The sequence below is a fragment of the Phaseolus vulgaris genome, chromosome 10, assembly GCF_000499845.2.
Source record: "Phaseolus vulgaris cultivar G19833 chromosome 10, P. vulgaris v2.0, whole genome shotgun sequence".
Classification (NCBI taxonomy): Eukaryota; Viridiplantae; Streptophyta; class Magnoliopsida; order Fabales; family Fabaceae; genus Phaseolus; species Phaseolus vulgaris.
The window spans coordinates 5,002,131-5,010,986 of record NC_023750.2 but is presented as its reverse complement, the minus strand read 5'-3'; positions in this window follow the sequence as shown (position 1 = coordinate 5,010,986).

Below are 8,856 nucleotides of genomic sequence, written 5' to 3'. Positions count from 1 at the left end.
CATTCTGAACAGTTCATATTCCTGGATGAGAGCATGTTTCCTTGACCTCTTCACATCTTCAGTACCTTCATGAGTCACTTCTAAGACTTCCCACATCTCCTTAGCTGACTTACATTGAGATATCCTGAAGAACTCATCCATTGTCAATGCAGAGGTTATGATGTTCTTGGCCACAAGATCATGTTGAGCCTTCCTCCTTTCGGTCTCATTCCATTCTGATCTTGGCTTTACCTTTTCTTCATCCTTGACAACCTGCATTGGCACATAAGGTCCATTGACCACAACTTCCCAAATTAATGCATCAATGGATTCCATGAAAATTCTCATTCTAACTTTCCAAAATGCATAATTCATTCCATTAAACATAGGTGGTCTATTTACAGCAGAACCCTCAGCAAAAAGCACATTAAACTCAGACATTATTACAAACAAACTTGATTAAAATACAAGTCCTAGCTCTTGATACCAATTGTTGGGTTTAATAGTGCCAAAGTTCAAAAGGGGGGGTGAATTGACCTTTTAAAACTTTCTCGCAGAAACAGTGTTTAACCCAGCTTTACAGAAAATAAATCGATTTATGTGAAAATGAACAGATTTATTTCAGCATTGTTTTTGTTTGAAACGCTTTTAATACAGCAAGGTTAATCACAAGATTATGCAGATAGATTTTCCAAATGCACACACACAGATATCAGATTGAAAACCAGTGAAACACAAAACAGCAAACTTCAATTTCAAGCAAGTGATTAAGGTTCAATTGATAGCATGCTAATTAATTGAGTGACCTTTACAAACAACCTGTTCCAGTGGCTTTTAACAAACTATGAGTGTTTTTCTTGATGTCAAGCAATTTTCCAGAAATTAAGAACAATGAATCACAGAACAGCAAGCTTCAACTTTAAGCAATTGTTTAAGGTTCAATTAATAGCTTTGACAGTTTCTTGAGCAACCTATCACAATCAATCTGTTCCAATGGCTTTTAGCAGATTATATATGTTCTTATCAGATTCAAACAACTTTTTCAGAAATTAAGAACAGTATGCACAGTGCCCAGAAAGAACAAATTTATTTTCAATTGAACAGATTTATTTCTTTGTTGTTTTATCAATTATGCAGAAACGAAATTGCAGAGAGTGAGAGAGAATGAACACAAGCAGTTATACTGGTTCACTCAACTGAGCTACATCCAGTCTTCACCAACACCAGGTGGAAATCACTAAAACACAGTACAACCAAGTACAATTCCCACTGTTCTTGAAACCTACAAGAACTTAGGTACTCTTGCTGAAAAAACCTATTTCAGCACACACACACCCACTCTTCAAGAACACCTATCAAGAAGAGTGTTCAACCAAACTATTACAAGAAATAAGAAGTGAAACGACTACACCTGATTGAGGATACAAAGATCTGCCTTAAACCAGTAGGCAAGATTGCTAGAACAGTAGCAGCACCTCACACCAAGCTTTTGGAACCAAACCAAGAACAAGCACTTTGTGATTTTTGAAATCTTTGAAGAACAAATGCTAATCCTTTGTAAACTTTTGATTCTCTGCTGTAAAACTTGTTTTTTTGCAAATGTATGAACTGTTGAATTGTTATTAAACTCAGAAACAAGTTTGCATTTTATAGAAAACCAACTTATAACAGATTTTTGAAAAACAGTTAAAGTTGTTATAAAATGAACAGATTGAAAATAAAATGAACAGATTTATTTTCAAAAAACAGTTAGAGAATTTGTCAAGTGAGGAGACTTAGTCAACCATTCTGGTGCAGAGATAAAATTGAAAACGTTTAAGCTTGACATGGCACCAGAGACAAAAAAAAGAATCTATTCATTTACAGATGAACAGATTTATTTTTCAAAACGAAAACAGAGAAAGTTTAACTGTTTAAAACTCAGTCGTTTTGAAAGGTAGAAGACTTAGTCAAAATACCTGATGCACAAAATCTAATTTTCACAAGACATAGCCAAGGCATCAGTGTAAAAATGAATCTGTTTATTTAGAAAAGAACAGATTTATTTTTATGCAGTAAACGTGTTTTTTGTAAAACATGTGAAAAACAGTTTAAGAAAACTTATGCTTGTTCTTATCACATGGCCAGTGGTTATGAGGTGAGTTACTCAGCAAAAAGCCCACTCTTAGACAACCTCTAAGTACTACCTAAGACACACTTAAAGCAAAGCTAAATACAAATGAAATCTACATTGAAGTCTTCATCAAACACAATCTTGAAGGGGCAGCAACCATCTTCAACAATGGTAATATTTTGATTGTACTTTATCGCAAACCAATGGTGAAGGTATGTTTCATACGAAGGTATAGAGTTCCCCTCTTCATCAACTTGTTCGGCATCAAAACTTTTAACTCCAACATGACCTTTTGGAAACTCTATATCCATAAATGTTTTTGATGAAATTTTTCCTGGTCCTATTTCAAAACTTTCAGATACAAAAGTAGCTTTCTTGACAAGATTTATAGGACTTTGATATAGTGAAAATGATGTGCTAGGTAACATAAGGAGTATTGACAATGAAAATATCATTGTTTTGAAGATAAACTTCACATTCACCTGTACATAAGCAAAAAGAAATGTTACATCATTTCTTACTAATTTTAGTTATGGTGTTATTCGCTTAAGCAAGTGATAATCCAAAGAAATGATTAAAAGTAGGTAAATTATGTAAGTTAAAAAAAAGACAACTAATACATGTCAGATGTGAAGAATACGAAGGATTGACCATTGTGAAAATTCAATCTTATTTTGAAAGTGTGAGCAATTGTTCAGAAAAGTTGATGAACATATGAATGCTTCTTTTGTTGCTTTTATAGTAAGAAAATTTTGTAATGATAAATCTGGCATATCTAAATGTATATTCAATACATGTGAAGTTTTTTTTTTCTTTTGGTTGTTGTAATAGGTGTTTTGAATTCCCAGCTAAGTTTTTTAAATGAAAATAGTTAAAAGTTATGCAAGGCATTAAACAAATCTATTACTATTTATACATATAACAAGCTGGTTTCAATTGAGAATACAGGTCAATCAAATTGTTTTTAATTTATAACTGTTTCCTTTTTATCATTAAGTTTGTGATGACTTTTTACGGCAAGTGCACCGCTTTGTCAGAAGTAATGATTGTCCCTAAAGACGGATATCGATCCCACAAGGAACAGTGAATTATCAAGTACAATAATGACTAAATATAAAACAAAACAATTAAAAGTGTATTGAAAGTGGTTGTGTTGGTGTTGATCAATAAGAAAACAAACAAAGAATTGGTTGCTTCATGTTAGAAAAATAGGGATTAGGTTTGATCTTTCTCACTCTTATGTATTTTGATTAGCATGTCAATATTAAGTTCCTTGATTGAAATTGATGCCCGTATAAAAATCATTTATATCGATTCCTTGCATATAAAATCCTTAAGAATGTTCCTAACTATCGATCCCTCGCATAATTATAAGAACAACTTAGAATGAAGCTCGGACGTTAATAGCAATTAACATTTCAAGTCTATTCCTAGCACTCAAATATGTTAAGTATTGTTGTTTAGGTCCAAACCCTAAAAATACCTCCCGGTCAGATTTAAGATTCTCAATTTGTCACGGAAAATTAAAAGTAAAACAACAATACCAATAATCAATCAAGAACTGAATATTAATATATAAGATATCACCTCAATACATAAGAGTTTGAGCAGATTACTTCCAATCCCAAAGGGTAGAATTAGCCGCGCATACTTCTAGCACCTTCCATTCTCCCAATTGGGTTACAATTCACTCTATGGTGTTTTCCTCTCAATCTGGCACACTAGGGTTGAACCTCTAGCCCCCTATTTATCCTAATTTTCTAGGGTTAGGTGGCTTGCTGTGTTGTGCTAATGGGCTAAGTGATAAAACATAAAAAAATGCCCAATCTTTATTTGCATCTTTTTTCCATTCTGGGACGTTCAAGCTTTCTCTTTTTAGCTCAAATTATTCTCCAAATCTTCAATCGTCCCTAAAAATATGCAATTAACACCAAATTTGGGAATAAAATACTCTTATTCAAATAAAGCTCATAAAAAATGTATAAATTCATAAATTAGGGATTATTTTATATGTAAATTAGCAATAAATCCTCATAAGTGTCTATATTTTAATATGAAATATTACTGAAATTAGACACTTATCAGTTTGTTACTACACACCTTTGTTACTATAAGAGTTTGATAATTTCTTGAGTGTAATCGGTGATGAGGAAGGGATCATTAACTACAACGAGTCACCAATCTCCTAATTCTTCCAAATCCTATAACATTTGAACTAAATTTAAATCTAAAAATAAGGCAAAAATGGAACAGTGGAAAAAGTGTTGAAGTGATCTGAAGGAACAAAAGGGTGAGGATGACTTACCGTTTTAAAAAAATTTAAATAATTATAAATTAACTATAAACTTTTTTAAATAATATCACTTGTACTCTGGAACCCTTATATCTTTCTTCCTTCTAGATGCAAATATTCTTTATAGAGAAATTTCATCATTTGACATGTTTTAATTTATTTCATAAGATAAATTCAAACTTACTTGAGGGTTTGGATCTCTTATAGTTAAAAGTTTTTCCTTAGGTAACATTGCAAATTTTTTATAAAGAATAATTATTATTGCACCTACAATGGTTCCATGAAGTGGATTGTTATTGCAACCTGAAGCAAATTGTGAACCCTTGGAACCAAAAGTTTCTTCTATCGTGTGAAGATAATTTTTTTTTAAGTTTTGTATTCCATTTTTGCACTTTGCTGATACTTTTTTGGATTTTGTAATAAGCGAACGAAAACACAAGCATCACTACTAAAAACATTGCAAAACTTACCTCAACCACTAACGTTCACCACTAGTCACCACAAGCAACCACCACCACTTGAAAACGAAGAAGAAGACCTCACATCCTCCACTATATTTATAAGGTAAATTAAAAAAAAAAGAGTATAAAAGTACAGGAGAAAGGTAGGAAGGTGCAGGGAGAGTTTGCCACAAAATTTGATAGGTTCGATTGATGTTTTTAATTTATTAGTTCACTTCGGCTTATTTCGTATAATCTATCAAACTGGAAGGTCAAAGGCGGGGTGGGTGGACTAGCTTAAATTAAAAAAGTTTAAAAAATTAACTTTTTTTTTGTATTATATTAGTTGAAGGATGCAAATATGCAAATAGTAGTGTAACATAAATCATTAACACTTACAAATTAAGTTTCAATTATTAATTATAATGAAATAATTTAGCTTGTAAAGGTAAAAGTTGTTTTAATTTATCTAATGAAGACACTAATGAATCAATTACAAATTTAGAATATATTTGTATGATTAAATATTCTTTTAATATTAATATATAATAAATTTAAAATACAAAATTTTAAAAAAAATGGTGAATTGACTTATCTTTTGATGAAGCAAACCGAACTTTACAACCCGTTTTATTATGATGCGTCTATTCGCCTCATCCCATTTTCAACGAACTAACAATAAATTGAGTTAAAATAGGTCGAACTAGCATGTACCACCTTTATAAAATCCCAATATCTTGAGATTATTTCCTTTAAATTTCTAACAAAACATAAATATCACATCTACATAACTTGTTAATAGTAAAAGATTCAACATCGAAAAATCTTTTATTATATCAATTAGAAAAAGATTCAATATCCCACATATTTGACCATGTAATATATTAGCCTTACAACCTAACTTAATTTGGGATGAATATGGGACTCCTGGAAAGTCCAAGTCCTTATAGAGTGGATTGGTTCTAATCACAACAACACTTGGGAATCTTTGTCCTATATTCATTTGACCTTGGCGATAAGGTCACGCTTGATGGGGAGAATAACGTCATGTACAATTCAAAATTTGTGACTCACCAAGATGAATGTGTCACTAGATTTGGATGATAAGGAAAGTGATGTAAATTTCTTTGAAAAGAGTAACAATATTATAAGGAAACCTTTGAAGGTGAGAGAAAATGAAGAAATATATAGTAAAGGGCATAAGAGATAAGTGCATTAAATATTTTGGAGTTTCTCCTGGTGTCTCCAACAAGTTTCTTTTTTCTTTAGAAACTTCCTTATATATTATCAACAGTTAGAACAAAATTCAACAAATCTTTTAATTTGATTTTGATTAGGTGATTAACAAAGTGTAAAATATATCATCTTTTAATTTGTGAGAAATAAATGTTTTGTTTGGATGAATAAATGAAAGTATATTATTGTTATAACAAACACAAGCCTATATGTTTTGTTTGACTGAAGAGCAAGTATCTTGCTTACATATTTCATCCGATAAGGTTTTTTTTTTGGAGAGAAGAAAATAAAAGGCTTCTTCTTCCTGCCCCCATGTGTTCTTCAGGCACTACCATAAATTTCAAAATTTCATAATTACTCTTCTGTAAAAAGTAAAAAACATGGAGCATTCACAATGGAGGTGTTAAAGTTGTTGGTTGGTGAGTGAAGAGAGTGTGTGGGTTGAAGGTGGTGATGATGGTTGTTGTGTGGTGGTGGGTTGTGTTGGTGGCGGTTTGTTGTAATGGTGGCATTTTCAAATGAGTTTTCAACTTGTTTCGTTATTCTGACGCAGAGGTATCATGGTTTAATTGTGTTTTGGATTGAATAATTCGGTTATCTACGGATTATCTAATTCGTAACTTAAAAAAATTAGTAATTCTATTCTAGATTGAGTAATCTAGAATTCACTCCTGAGTCCGGATTAACATTCTGACTTATGTAATCCATAATTCATACTTGTGTTACAGATTAAATAAGCCGAATGTTAATATGAATTAGGGAGTAAGTTTCAGATTATTCAATCTGAAATAAAATTGCTAATGTTTTTAACTTGCAAATTAGATAATCCAAAAAGGTGCCTAAAATGAAGTAAAAATATTGATGGATTGTTTTCGGATTATGTAATTCCAAATGTTATCATTGGTATGAAAATGACTTTTGGATTATTCAATATTAAATGACTTACAGATTATCCAATTCAAAAGGAAAATAATATGCAGAGTTTTTTTTTTTTTTCGCATAATTGTGAGAGAAGAAAGGAGATTATCCAAGAAGAGAAATTGTAATTGTGAAAATGTTTAGGATTTTGGATTTTAACTTATTTATTAAAGGACGAAACAATAATTTCAATTATCACATTGAGTATAAGACGTGCTTGATAATTAGGATTTCATTTCCATAAATTCCAAAAATTATCATGTCGAGTATCGGGATTGCTTGATAGTTATTTTTTTTTTCACAAAAGTTCAAGAATTTCTTAATTATTATTTTAAGTCTTTGACTTGACAATTAAAATTTTCAATACAAAAATTACTCTTTAAAAAAATTAATAAATAATGAAACAATCTTTAATAAAAAAAACTATGATTTTCATTTTGAATGGAAATATGTAGGGTTCGAATAAAAAAATTTAAAAATATTTTTCTTATTTTCTTACATGTATTTTTGTTTGATTTTTAGGAAAAAAATATTTTAAAAAACACACTCATTTTGCACATTTAATTATGGGTATCGTCTTAAGAAAGATGTTATAGGGTGTTAACCATTTAACCCTGTCGATAAAAAAAAAAGTGTTATCTCCTTTCCTATGTCTAACTGACTCTCTGACCCTAAATCTGGTTTTGTAGATCATTACTTTCGGTTTTTCTATAGTTTTTGTTAATAAACTATGGTAGCGATACCTCCATTCTTTTTTTCATCATCCTGTCATGAATCTGGTTAAGACATAGACTCCAACGACTCTTAGCTTAATAAGTATTATTTGGGCTCCTAGTCATTTTTAACTACTCCCTTGAGTATTCTTTGGGAACTTAGTCATTTCTAACTATTCCCTTAAGTATTCTTGACTCCAACCACTTCTAACTTAATGAGTATTCTTGACTTCAATCACTCCTAGCCTAACTGGGTATTATCTGGTCACCTAGCCACTCCTAGATATTCTCTTGAGTATTCTTGAGTTTATCTACTCCTAGTTTAATGAGTATTCTTTAGGCTTCTGACTTAATGAACATTATTTGGGCCCCTAATCACTCTTGGCTATTTCAATGAGTATTGTTTTCCAAATATCTACTCTTAACTAATGTAGAAAGGTTGAAGGTTTTAATGATTGATCAACAGATCATTTCATCTTACCGCTAAGGAGGATAACGTCTTTCGACAAGTATAAGGTTTAAGTTTTCTCTCCTAGTTCAAATAATTTTCTTTGCTTTTTTAGGAAAGGGTTGTATCTTTCGACAAATACAATGGGTAAGTTCACTTTCGTAGCTAACTGAATAAACACTCACAGTGTCTTTCATGAAGCTATTTTAGATATAAGGATATGACAAATTCTAAGCGTGAAGATCTCTCTCTTCTACTTCTTGACAACTTTGGGTAGTGTTATTCATTTGAGAGTGTTTGATTTTTCTTAAAATGAAGTATAATGAATTTATTCAGAAAAACCAATATAAAAATAACACATAAATCTCTATAATATCTTACCATTTTATATTACATGTTATTTATTTGCAACTAATCGAAAATAAAGAGTTTAAGAAAACAAGTTTTAAACAGAGCTTTTTGAGAGTATGTATCTCCTATTGAAGTTGTGTTTAACAAATTTCGTTAATTCCATCTCTTATTAGAAATAGATTAATAGTACATCTGTCCAATTTTAAATTTCATCTGTTCAAATTTATTAGAATTTTTTTTTACAAAAAAGTTTTCAAAAATCTTAAATACATAATTAAACTATACTTATTTTTAAAACCAACATATTTGCAATATTTATCTTTTACTGTGTCTATGATGTAAGTCAATTTATTTCTGATATTACT